Raw genomic sequence first — 13,359 nt, forward strand, 5'->3', positions numbered from 1 at the left:
GGTAGCCTAATTCTAATACACGCAATGACTATTCATCATTACATTTTTATACTTATGTAGCCTATACAATAATATTTTTTTACACTGTAATCCTTTTGTTTTTAATATTTGGCATGTTTGTGTGATGCGCATCCCTGTGTGTAATAAGCAAAGTCAACGCGCACTGTGGACGCGCCCAGAGGCGCAGTTTCTACCAACGCGCTCTAACAAAAAAATATTGCGCCATTGACTTTAGACTTTTGACCAGGTTTGAGTTGGTCTATGGCGCAGTCTATTTTCAGCTCCTTAAAATAGCAATGCGCCGGCAATACGCCTGAACACACCTCTTTTTTAGACCAGCACGCCCATGGGCGCACTAACTGGCGCAAATGCATTTACTAATTTAAGGACGTGGCGCTGAACGGGAAAACGCGAACGGCGCCGGACGCAAACTAGCAAACACACTTGCGCATTGTCGCATTGCGCCGGGTGTATTTTAGGGCCCATACACATTTATTACATTTTAAGATATTTTAAATCACAAATGAATTGGCTGTATTGGCCTTTGGACGGTTAAACCGAATGACCTTTTGACAATTCAAAATCTTTAAAATACCTTTATGTAGCAAATATAATTAAAACCTTTTGGATTTGAAAGAGATCTAGTTGTACTACCTTACATACTTTGGATGTCATATCTTTGTTTTATTATTATTATTATTATTATTATTATTATTATTAAGGCCTGTGGACAAAAAAACAAACAAACATAAAATGACATATTTTATGTAATTAAAATAAATATACACAAGATCGAATGTTGTCACATGACCTTATGTCCTTACATTGTGCCATTCAGTTATAATCTTAACCTAAACATTCAGATATAATCTATAACTGTTCTTTTATTTTTTTACATTTTGTAAAAACGTTTGGAATTGCATACTAACATACTTGCACACTAACTTGCACACTTTCTATTTCATCACACTGCAAAGGAGAACGAGTTCAAACAGAGGCATATTGTGGGATACAATATTCTGGCAAATCTGGGTATTCCTTGCATACAGAAATGTACATACTAAGTATGCATACTAAACAGAAACAGAACAAGCAGTTAGTATGCAAGAATGTGAGCATGCAATCAGAACAGCACTTGACTCTTGTTGAGTTAAAAAGCGGTCTCAACCGATTTGAAAAGACGATCGTTTGCACCAGCTGGTAAAAGCGTGTGGCCAGTGCCGAACTTCCTGCCTCTGCTTTGAATTTGTGCCGTATGTGTATGTGTGTGGAGAACGGGCTGTTTTGAGAGTCATTAGCAGGTGCTCCAAGCATACAGACAGTCTCTGCATGAGGCTTTCCCCAGGAAGCCAAAGATGAAATGGCACAAATAATGAGGGGCATTATCAATCACTGGCAGGAGGTTGCTTACTCACATCCACATGAGATGAGAGAGCAAGATGGAGGGAGAGAGAGAGAGAGAGAGAGAGAGAGAGAGAAAATCGCTGTTTTATTTAACCATTCAAGGAAGCTTGACATTGGGGACAGCAGTGCTGTGGGTAATATCAGCAGGAGCCCTACAAGATAAAACCATATTACAAAGTCTATCTTACGGCAAGGCAAACAGGTTAAACAGCATGTGGAGCCATGTTAAAAACCTTAAAACAATTCCCAGCAGCACTCAGATTAATTAGAACTGGATCTGTTTGCAAAATGTATCTAGGTGGTCATTTCTACAACCCCTCACACATCATTTTCTGGTCAACTGCACAAGGAGGAAGAAACGGCAAAGCTTTTGTAACCCACCAGCACGTGACCTATATACCCAAAAAGAGAGCAGACAAAATTACTTCCAACCCCTCGCACCCTTCTAACTACATCATCCAGTTCTGTATTTTAGGACTAGATTCCAGAGAATCATGTCAACAACAACAACAACACACAGGAACATATGTCAGGACAAGACAATTATGTGTAGTCAAGATCAAGACAATTACGACACCACAGACTCTACCTAATCTCCTTCACGTAAGGGAAATATTTTGAAAGATATGCTTTTTTAAAGATCTATCCATCAAAGAATCCTGAAAAAAATGCATTAATGTTTCCACAAAAATATTAAGCAGCACAACTGTTTTCAACATTGATGATGATAATAAGAAATGTTTTATGAGCACTGCATGCAGCTTTGGTGTGCATAAGGTATTTCTTTCAGAAATATTAATAAATATTTTTTTCTTTTTACAATTTTTTGTTTTTGTTTGTTTGTTTCCTTGGAAGAAGAAAAAAAAAAAAAAATCATACAGAACTGGAATGACATGACAGTGAGTATTTTTTTTTTTAAATACTCCGGCCTGAGCAGAGGAAACCAGCTTTTTGATCGGTTAAGACCAGCACATGGCTTAGGCTGGTTTAAGCCATATATTACATATTCAATAATGTATGTACATATTGCAACTTTGTTTCTTTTCTTTTTATGTAAAGAAAGAAATCTATTCAGTGTATTCAGCAAATTCCTCATATATAATTACAACACAAAAGTGATTTTCATTCTCTTTCAAACACCAGTAAATACATAGAAATTAAAGGGACATTAGAACATGAGCCATTCTGCTATGGTGAAAATTATGTAACCACTACAACCCAGCAGCCCTGACATAATCACATGCCTGCAGAAACAAGTTCCTAAATCGAGCAAATACGACTTAAGGGTTCAGTACAGTTCAGGCCTGGTAAAAGTAGCCCGTCTGACGTGCTCAACAGATGACATGGGATTAAAGAGCAGACACGCACTGAAAAATGCATAAAAACAAACCTCACATTTTAATATTGAGAAAGGGATGAAGCAAAATGTCACTGACTACCTTAAGGCTTAAGCTGTTTATTTAACTCTTTTTATTTTTTGTGAGCTAAAAAGCACTACAAAAGCACTATTGGCAAATATTCCTCCAGAAATAACTATCTTAATAAAGCAGGACAACATAAATGACATTTTGACTATGCTCTGATCAGCAACACCTATCACAGAAACAGGATATGTGAAGTTCTCAACCACAATACTTACAAGTGGACATCCTGTTATCCCACACAACAAAGCAAAGTTTGTTCTTAAATATCCAAAGCTTTCCTGAAACATACACTTACTAAACTACATTAGCCTTAGAACTCTAGGTTTCATATTGACTTTAATAAAATTTACATGTAACAGTTACATACATTTACTAGAGCTTTTAAATATTATATCATGCAATTAAAGTGAGCGTCAGTTGATGGCAAAGATAATCTGAATGTAAAACAGGGGAAATAAGCATGCACAATTCATAATTATATACAAATAAGTGCACCATGCACACACATATAAAGTGAAATATTATTACAATTTAAAATAACTGTTTTCTATTTTAATATACTTGAGAACATAATTTATTCCCATCATGGCAAAGCTGAATTTTCAGCATCATTACTCCAGTCTTCAGTGTCACATGATCCTTCAGAAATCATTCTAATATGCTGATTTGGTGCTCAAGAAACATTTCTTATTACTATCAATGTTGAAACGGTTGCGCTGCTTAATATTTTTGTGAAAACCAAGATACAGTTTTTTTGAGGATTCTCTGATGAATTGGATGTTCAAAAGAACAGCATTTATTTGAAATAAAAATGTCTTGTAGCCTTATAAATGTCTTTACAGTCACTTTTAATCAGTTTAATGTGTCCTTGCTAAATAAAAGTATTAATTATATTCTAATCGGTCGATATTAGAGATGTTTTTTAATAACCTTTATCAGCAAACATTATTAATCTTTATTACCTGAAATAACCAACTGATTAAAGTGATAGTTCACCCAAGACATTCTGTCATCATTTACTTACTCACTTTAATCATGTCTTTAGTACCATTCTGGGCCTTGAAAGTGGTAGTTAAATTGCTGTGTGAGGAGTAAGAGAGCTCTCGGATTTCATCAGAAATATCTTAATTTGTGTTCCGAAGATGAACGAAGGTCTTACCGCCTGGAACACCTGACAGAATTTTCATTTTTGGGTGAACTAACCTTTTAAGTGTACACACCCTTTTAAAATTGGAATCAGAATTAACTGATCAGTAAGTTCATGTGAAATAGTACAACTGTCTTCACCTGAAGTGACCCTGATTAACTAATAAATCTGAGCTCTCCAATTCAAAGTGCATCAACAGATGCCAACCAAAGCAGACAATCACCAGATTACAGTACATCACTTCTCAGACATTCCATGTTCAATTGGCAAAAACAAGCACTGACCAACACCAATAGACACCGACAGGGGTAACACACTGATATGACAAAACCCAATGAAGTGTCTGTTGTCGTCTGTCCAGTGTGAACTGGCCTTAAGATTTAACTGACATCATCTTGGGCAAAAAAAAAAAAAAAAAAAAAAAAGGTTACTCTCTTGGGGAAATCTGCCCTTTAATCTTAAGTCCTGCATGTCTTTCTAGGTATACACTTAAACTTTCTTTGCTTGAGCTCTAGGACCTCACCATGAGGACAACAGTGCACACTCTGGCCACCAATCTTGCTCTTAAACTGATTCAGATAATTGGGGCTGTTCCAAAACCTGTGATCACGGCCTTTGAGATAAGATCTCTTCGCCGTAATCCAAAGAGCCAAATCACACCTTTCAAACATTATTACAGAACATTTTCAAAACGATCCATCTAATGATTGGCTGGCCTACAATGCAGCAGTATGTTTCTTGGACTTGATTTGTCAATGGTGTCTGCATATCAAGGCATTATTTTTTATGTTAGTCCCCATACCCTACATATTCACCAGAGTCATAATACACACTGGCCTGCTGCTCCCCGGAACTCTGTCTCACAGAATGTCTACTTAACCTGTTACATAAATCCAAATTATCCTCATTAATCTCTGTCTAATTATTGAAAAGCCCAGGCTGAATAAGAGCAGTAATGCTTAATCGCCTCAGATGTTAGCATAGGGTGAGATGATTTCATATCACAGCCTAATTAAAATGCCCCTGGGGAGCTTCTCTTCATCTATATGACCTTTGACTTTTGGCATACAGCAGTTCTCACCTGCGGCTCTGCCCTCGTTCGCAGTTCCCCTGCAGGTGGTTGAAATGACAGAAGGGCCTCAGAGAGATGTACAGCAACGGGTATACAATTAATGATGAAAAAAACCTTTATGTCAAGATAAAAATATGCTTTGTTTCAAGTGAATGCAAAATAAAGAAAACCGTGGAAACTTTCAACCTCTGAATGTAAAGCAGTATGAGATTTATAACATATCACAGACTGAGGGACCCCTTCATTGAAAATGAAGAAATTAAAGGTGCCCTAGATTCAAAAATTTAATTTACGTCGACATAGTTGAATAACAAGAGTTCAGTACATGGAAATGACATACAATGAGTCTCAAACTCCACTGTTTCCTCCTTCTTATATAAATCTCATTTGTTTAAACGACCTCCAAAGAACAGGCGTATCTCAACATAACACCGACTGTTACGTAACAGTCGGGGTGTACACCCCCAATATTTGTATATGCCAGCCCATGTTCAATGCATTACACAAGGGCAGAACGTCTGGATGTGCACAGCTGAATCATCAGACTAGGTAAGCAAGCAAGGACAATAGCAAAAAATGGCAGATGGAGCAATAATAACTGACATGATTCATGATAACATGATATTTTTAGTGATAGTTTGTAAATTGTCTTTCTAAATGTTTTGTTAACATGTTGCTAATATACTGTTAAATGTGGTTAAAGTTATCATCGTTTCTTACTGTATTCACGGAGACAAGAGAGCCGTCGCTATTTTAATTTTTAAACACTTGCAGTCTGTATAATTCATAAACACAACTTCATTCTTAATAAATCTCTCCAACAGTGTAGCATTAGCCCATTAGCCACGGAGCACTATCAAACTCATTCAGAATCAAATGTAAACATCCAAATAAATACTATACAGGAATCGATGTATGCATGACGAACACTTCGTAAAGATCCATTTTGAGGGTTATATTAGCTGTGTGAACTTTGTGTTTGCTGTTTAAGGCTGTTGAGAGCTCGCGGGGGCGGGGGAGCGGGAGATTTAAAGGGGTCGCACGCTTAATCGGTGCATATGTAATAATGGCTCAAAATAGGCAGTTAAAAAAATTACTTTAAAAAAATCTATGGGGTATTTTGAGCTGAAACTTCACAGACACGTTCAGGGGACACCTTAGACTTATATTACATCTTTTGAAAAGGCACCTCTAGGGCCCCTTTAAGAAATAAATACTATTGTAATTTTACAGTTGCACTGTAAAATACCATTATTATTTGTTTTCCTAAATGTGAATTTTTTTTTTTTTTTACAGTGAAACATTACATTAGTAATACTTATTTGTTTCTTATTTTAATTTAGTAATAATAATAATAATAATAATAATAATAATAATAATATACAGTACTATAATAATTTTTTATTATATAATTATTTATAATATATCATTATTATTACTACTAAATTAAAATATGAAACATTAGAAATATTACTATTGTAATATTTCACTGTAAAATAAAAAAAATGAAATATTTAGGAAAAATAAAATAATAATTTTATTTTATATTACAACTGTAAAATTAAAATACTATTATTTATGGCTGTCTTCATCAATATCAATATGGTATAGTCATATAGTTTTATTATTATTATAGTCATGTATGTATATAAATCACAGATTTTTTTGCCAAACTGTGCAGCCCTACAAACACACACAGCAAACGTGGAGCCTTTCTTTTTTAAATCTCCTTTTAAAATCGTAATAGTACTTTTTTCCCAAATTGTGCAGCCCTACCACTGACTTTAATTATATAATTACAAAAAATATCTTCTTTCTATTCTTTAGGCTTCATCAACATGCAGTCACAAAATCAGAGATGTTGTCACAAGTGGTCACAGGAGACACATTTAAAACTTACCTGATGCCAGCAATAAACAGCAGTGTCTCAGATGACCACTTGTGATCAGTTCCCCCAAGGCGGATGTTAATACCAGATGCAAACAGGGCCAAAGAGAGAGAAAATGCAGCCCAAGGAAATGTGCAGGCCTGTAGTAAGAGCTAAAGCTGCTCTTAAGGCTTAACATATATTGAGCATTATGTAAACAGACTCCCAACATTACTCATCACCGTTGTGGGAAGACCACGGCTAAAGCTTGGATTAGTGATGTAGGAGGTTATTGTGGAAGTTAGAAGCTTGACTTTAGCGGAAGTGTCTGATCCAAATGCAGAACTCATAAATCAACAATGAAAATTACCAACTTTCGAGACCCTGTGGCTCTCAAAGCTCGACTTCTAAACCTCGCTAAGCCTTAGGCAATCGTTATTAAATGCAAATATAACAGGAACACATTAACAGTCTGGTTCCCATTTTCATTAGAGAAGCAATATAGAACAAAATAAAGGGAACCCATTATGGATGAAGGCTTGTGCTGTGACGTTCCATGTAGCGGCAACATTAATTGGGAACCTGCTTAAATGCTAGTAGGCAAGAGGAGGAGGTGAGTAGCAACTAGTGGTGCTTTGACAATCGGTGAATGAACTAAGTACTTCCCTTAACATTAATGTCAAATTGCTCTGTTTGCTTCTCATGCAGGAAGGTGGCAAATTCTCACTTTCCAAAGCATCTTGAGCAAAGGCTTGCTAGAAAAAGCTGTAAAAAAAAAAAAAAAAAAGCACACAGCCGGCTGCAGATAGCATTCCTTTGGATTAGGAATAAACAGACAGCATGCAGCAGATGCCTGGTGAAAAGTCAACATTCAAGTTCCAAACAGCTATTGTTTACATGATTGGCAAAGCTTCCAATCAAAGTATTTAGAGCACAATTAAAAACTGGAAGAATAGGGAGAAGTTAAAGGGTTAGTTCACCCAAAAATGAAATTTCTGTCATTAAGTATTCACCCTCATGTCATCCCAAACCCATAAGACCTTCGTTCATCTTTGGAACACAAATTAAGATATTTTTGGTTTCTGAACCACACATAGGCAGCAACGTCATTGCACCTTTTGAGGTCCAGAAAGACGTCGTTAAAATAGTCCATGTGACTACAGTAGCTCAACCTTAATGTTATGAAGCGACAAGAATACTTTTTGTGCGCAAAAACAAAACAAAAATAACGACTTTATTCAACAATTTTTTATCTTCCCCATCAGTCTCCTACGCTGTTGACTGTCCGAACGCCGGCTTAGTATTGGACGACACTGTACATGTGAGCAGCATGACGCATGTGTGCGATCATGTTTTGCCAAAACATGATGAATTTACACTGAGGTTGAGGGGTGACCTTCATGATACAAATCATGATATTGTAAAATTAAACTTCATACACATTATTTGGATCTGAATGGACGGTTTTTCAGTATGCAAAACAGCTGCCCGTTCCCACAAACTGTGGCCATAAATTGTAATCAACTAATCAATAATAAGACACCCTTTTAAAGTAAACAGCTAACGTAATATGATGGATAAAATGACTTTGGATAAACCAAAGGATTTACATGTTTAGTTAAACAAAAACACATACAACCTAATATCACATTTGAGCTAATATCACCAGAGCATATAAACAAATTATAAGGCCTTCTCAGCTTTAGCTCAGGTTAATGTTTCATAAATTCAGAATCAGTCTCTTCTACCTCTACTGTAATAACAGAATTGATTTATAGTTGGCTGGGGTTGAGTCAGAGGCTGTGAGTTGTGGGTTCTGGGGAAAATGAATGAGAAACTGTCTACCACTGGAAACTATTTTTGTACAGCCATTTATTGTTTCTTGACCACACAGTAGGACATCTGAATGCAAATTTTACAACATTATGAATGTACAGTATGAAAATTAATATTTATTTTAAGATTTGCTAAAGATTGGATTTAACAGTGTTATTAAATTGGATAAGCAATCAACAAATACCAATCAAAAATATTATATTACTCGATAACATATATGGTACCAATATATAGTAGACATTTCATATTCAAAACAAAATGACAAAAACGAATTATTTTTTCTTACAGTACTACCAATTTATTTCATTTGGGGACCACTGTTGTGTACTATGTACAAACCAATCAATAACTTTGTGTCCAAGAGTCCCATTAGAGAGGTGGGCATCATTCTACAATAAGCAAAGTTTTAAAGGGATAGTTCACCCAAAAATGAAATTAATTACTCACCCTCATGTCGTTCCAAACCCCTTCATCTTCGGAACACAAATAAAGATCTTCTTGATGAAATATGAGACCTTTCTGTCCCTCCATTGACAGTTACGCAACTAAAACATTGATGCTTCAAAAAGTTCACAAAGAGATCGTAAAATTAAACCATATGAATTGAGCGGTTTAGTCCAAAATTTTGTGAAGAGAAATGATCGCTTTATATGACGAACAGATTGAATTTAGGCTTTTATTCTCATAAACATTCATCAACTCACACATCAGTAGTGGTAAACCAAAGGAAGCTCAAGCATGTTCGCATGACGTGCTTGTTCTTGCGGGTCAAGCAGTATGTTTATAAGTAAATAAAAGCCTAAATTCAATCTGTTCATCATTTAAAGCGATCGACCTCAAAAGGTGCAATGACGTTGCTGTGTGGTTCAGAAACCCTCGGATTTCATCAAAAATATTGATAGGTGAACTAACCCTTTAAACTGATGCCTTACCATGGCAGTTGATGAATATGAAAAGATCGACATAAAGATCCAGTCACATTGTAAGAACATTTCAGTATTAATATAATCTGTTCTACTGCGAGAACTGGCACAACACACATGATTACTTGCTTATTACAATGCTGTAGAAGCATTTTAAAAATGATTACTACAAAGACCACATAGAATATACACCAAGGCCACTGCCAGCAACCTTAGCAAGCCAGGACATTCAGTAATCTAAAACAGGGCTTTCAGGGTAGCTGTAAAGCACTGCCCTAAGGGTGAATAGAGCCAAGCAAATCTTCACTCCCTGTTCTTCCTCTCTGCCTCCTCAAGACCGCTCATTCTCCACCCCACCTTCCTCCAGCCAAGGCCCTGAAGGGCCGTGTTTGTTCTACCATTCACATCAACCCACCAGAGCTTAGAATTAGTGATGCACTGAAATGCAATGTTATATTGTTTACAAGCCGTTTTATTGATGTCTTTGTCCGGTTGAAACATTGATTGAACGATTACATAAGACATGATATATTTCTCTAAGTTGCATCCAGATACCTTCTGATGCTATGTTAAATTTTATTTTGTGCTATAACTAGTAGTACAGAGGAAGAGATGATCAGTTCACATGCATTCCACGCTCCCTCTTGAACTAAACAGCTACAGCAATCTGTCTAGCCACATTAAAGAGCATAAAATGTATTGTTTGAATTCATTATAAGAAACTGATATATGAGAATTTGTTTCATATCAAATTTAACAAAGCACAAAACTTATAGCGATTTTTGGATGGTAAGCGTGTTATTATGTTTAGTGTAGGTTTGTTCATCCATCAACAGAAAACAGAATGAAGAACGATTAAAAATCAATCAAAATTCTCAATCCAGCTCTAGAATCCACAGAACTGACATGTTTACATGTAGTTTATCTATGTTGTATACATGAAATAGAGACTGACAGTCAAGAAGTGCCATCAGAGAGAAGCAATAATTAAACGTAATTAAACGATTTTGGCCTTCCAAAAATTTGGTTGCAGAAACTGATACACTACATAATCTCAACAGAAAATACCATGGCAAAAACATGTTTTTTTTTTTTTTTTTTGGTTACAATTATTCAACATCCGCACAAAGGGGAGAAAAATCACTGCCACACATGGCCTTCCTGGCTTACTGGTTCAGATAACTACCGCATTAGGGAGATAGAGTGAACTAGAGGGACAGTAATGGTGGACGTGACACAGTCGCTCACCTCCTTCAGCACCTGAGAGAGAGCAGGAGTGTGCTGTGCATTGGGGCACTAATCTACACATCCTCAGGCTATGATTTAGAGAATGTTCCCTGGTGCTGGATTAAATCTCTCCCTTCATGCACCCTGCCCTCTTCTGTCAGCCACTTTGAGGAGTAATGGGGCCAAATTGAATGCAGAGATTAGAAGCACACAACAGTCAGTGTTCCAGCAGATTTTGATGCGCCTCTCACAGTAGAGAAGTTGCACTCAAATCAAACTGTCATTGAAAACTTAGTGCTGTGCTGTGGGAGTTTGGCTTGCTACTTAGCTCTGCTGAAAGCAAGTGCCCATTTATCAAAGAATCAGAGAGCAGACCAAAGCACTTTTACCATTCTCGATTCTAAGATTCATAAGAACTCTACAGAGCAGTGCACTTTCATGGCTTGGGGGGGAGGGAGTAAATTAATCAAATTACACTCTGCAGGTGGCACATTTCATTTTTAACAAACAAATTCAACTAAAACACAGCTAATATTTGCTGAGAAAGACTAGTGTTGAAGGGTTAGTTCACCCTCATGTCGTTCCACAGCTGTAAGGCCTTCGTTCATCTTCGAAACACAAATTAAGATATTTTTGATGAAATCCAAGAGCTCTCTGACTCCTCCATAGACAGCAATTTAACCACATTCAAGGTCCAGAAAATTAGTAAAAACATATTTAAAAAAATTCTATGTGACTACAGTGGTTCAACCTTAATTTTATGAAGCGACAAGAATACTTTTGTGTGCAAAAACAAAACAAAAATAATGACTTTATTCAACAAATTGTACTCTTCCGTGTCATTCTCTTATGCGGTTTACATTCAGTGCTTACAGATTCTACAACAGAATGCCGACTCCGTATTGGCCAACGCTGTTCACGTGAGCAGCACGACACATGCGTGTGATGCTGACGCAAGAGCTGGCCAATAATGAGTCAGCGTTCTGATATAGAACCTGGAAGCGCTGAACATAAACAGAGTAGGAAAATGACAGGGAAGAGACGAATTTGTTGAACAAAGTCGTTATTTTTGTTTTGTTTTAGCTCACAAAAAGTATTCTCGTCGCTTCATAAAATTAAGGTTGAACGTACTTTCCGCTTCCGCATTCTTCATAACGCTTACGCTGAATGTCCTACGCCTTCCCTATTCAAGTTACAGAAAAAAAACAAAACTGGCGCCGTGTTCGTTCCGTAAGTAGAATAGGGAAGGCGTAGAACATTCAGCGTAAGCGTTATGAAGAATGCGGAAGCGGAAAGTACGTTCAATGCAATATTTTGTTTATAAAGCATAAACGATTGTATTTTTTTCGAAAATGACCGATCGATTCGTTCAAAGCCCTTGAAGCTGCGCTGAAACTGTAATTTTGACCTTCAATCTGTTGGTAGCCATTGAAATCCACTGTAAGGAGAAAAATCCTGGAATGTTTTCCTCAAAAACCTTCATTTCTTTTCGACTGACGAAAGAAAGACATGAACATCTTGGATGACATGGGGGTGAGTAAATTTATCAGGAAGAGTGTATTTAAAAGTGGACTAATCCTTTAAATTTCATCCAAAATTTTTTAATTTGTGTTCTGAAGATGAATGAAGGTCTTACGGGAGTGGAACGACATGAGGGCGACTAATTAATGACAGTACTATTTTCATTTTTGGGTGAACTAACCCTTTAACTTTCATAGGCAGCCAGACAGACAAAACAACATATGTATCGATGTAGAGATTGAACAACAGGTAGATTGACGTTTCAACAAAAACATTTACAGAGGGATGAACATATCTTTTGACAGATAGATGAAATGATGGATGCATCTACTGACAAATAGATGGAAATATCCATCAATGGTGGAATGGACCGAACAAGAGGCGGGCAGCAACCGGACAACCAATGAATAAAAAAACCTACATTCAATGAACGAATGACATATGGACAGTAAACAAATGGCGTACAGATGAATAGTAAATGAACGAACAGCAAATAGATGATGTACAGATAGCAACAAGCCAACAAACGGATAGCAAATGGATACCAGAGAGTGAATGGACAACCGGCAGAGAACGGATGATGTACGGATGGAGGACAGATCTGTTGGCGGACAGTGAACCGAAAACAAATGGATGACAAATGGACATATGGGGTACAGAGACATAGTGAACAATTAGAAATAACAAGAAAAAGAGTGGCAGACATTATCTATCGGATGGAACACAGAAGGTCGTGACAGACATGAGTCGATGGACAGACAGGTGGACATACTTATCGATAAACAAAGAAATATCAATGAATAGAAAAACAGACGGATGGAAATATTCATCTAAAGATTGGCAGACATATCTATCTGCAAACAGACAAAATTCATTGCCCTGGTTTCTGATGAATAATGAACAACTACTATCTCATGAAATGAAGTACAACAGCCCTT

The sequence above is a fragment of the Megalobrama amblycephala genome, linkage group LG21 (assembly GCF_018812025.1).
Source record: "Megalobrama amblycephala isolate DHTTF-2021 linkage group LG21, ASM1881202v1, whole genome shotgun sequence".
Classification (NCBI taxonomy): domain Eukaryota; kingdom Metazoa; phylum Chordata; class Actinopteri; order Cypriniformes; family Xenocyprididae; genus Megalobrama; species Megalobrama amblycephala.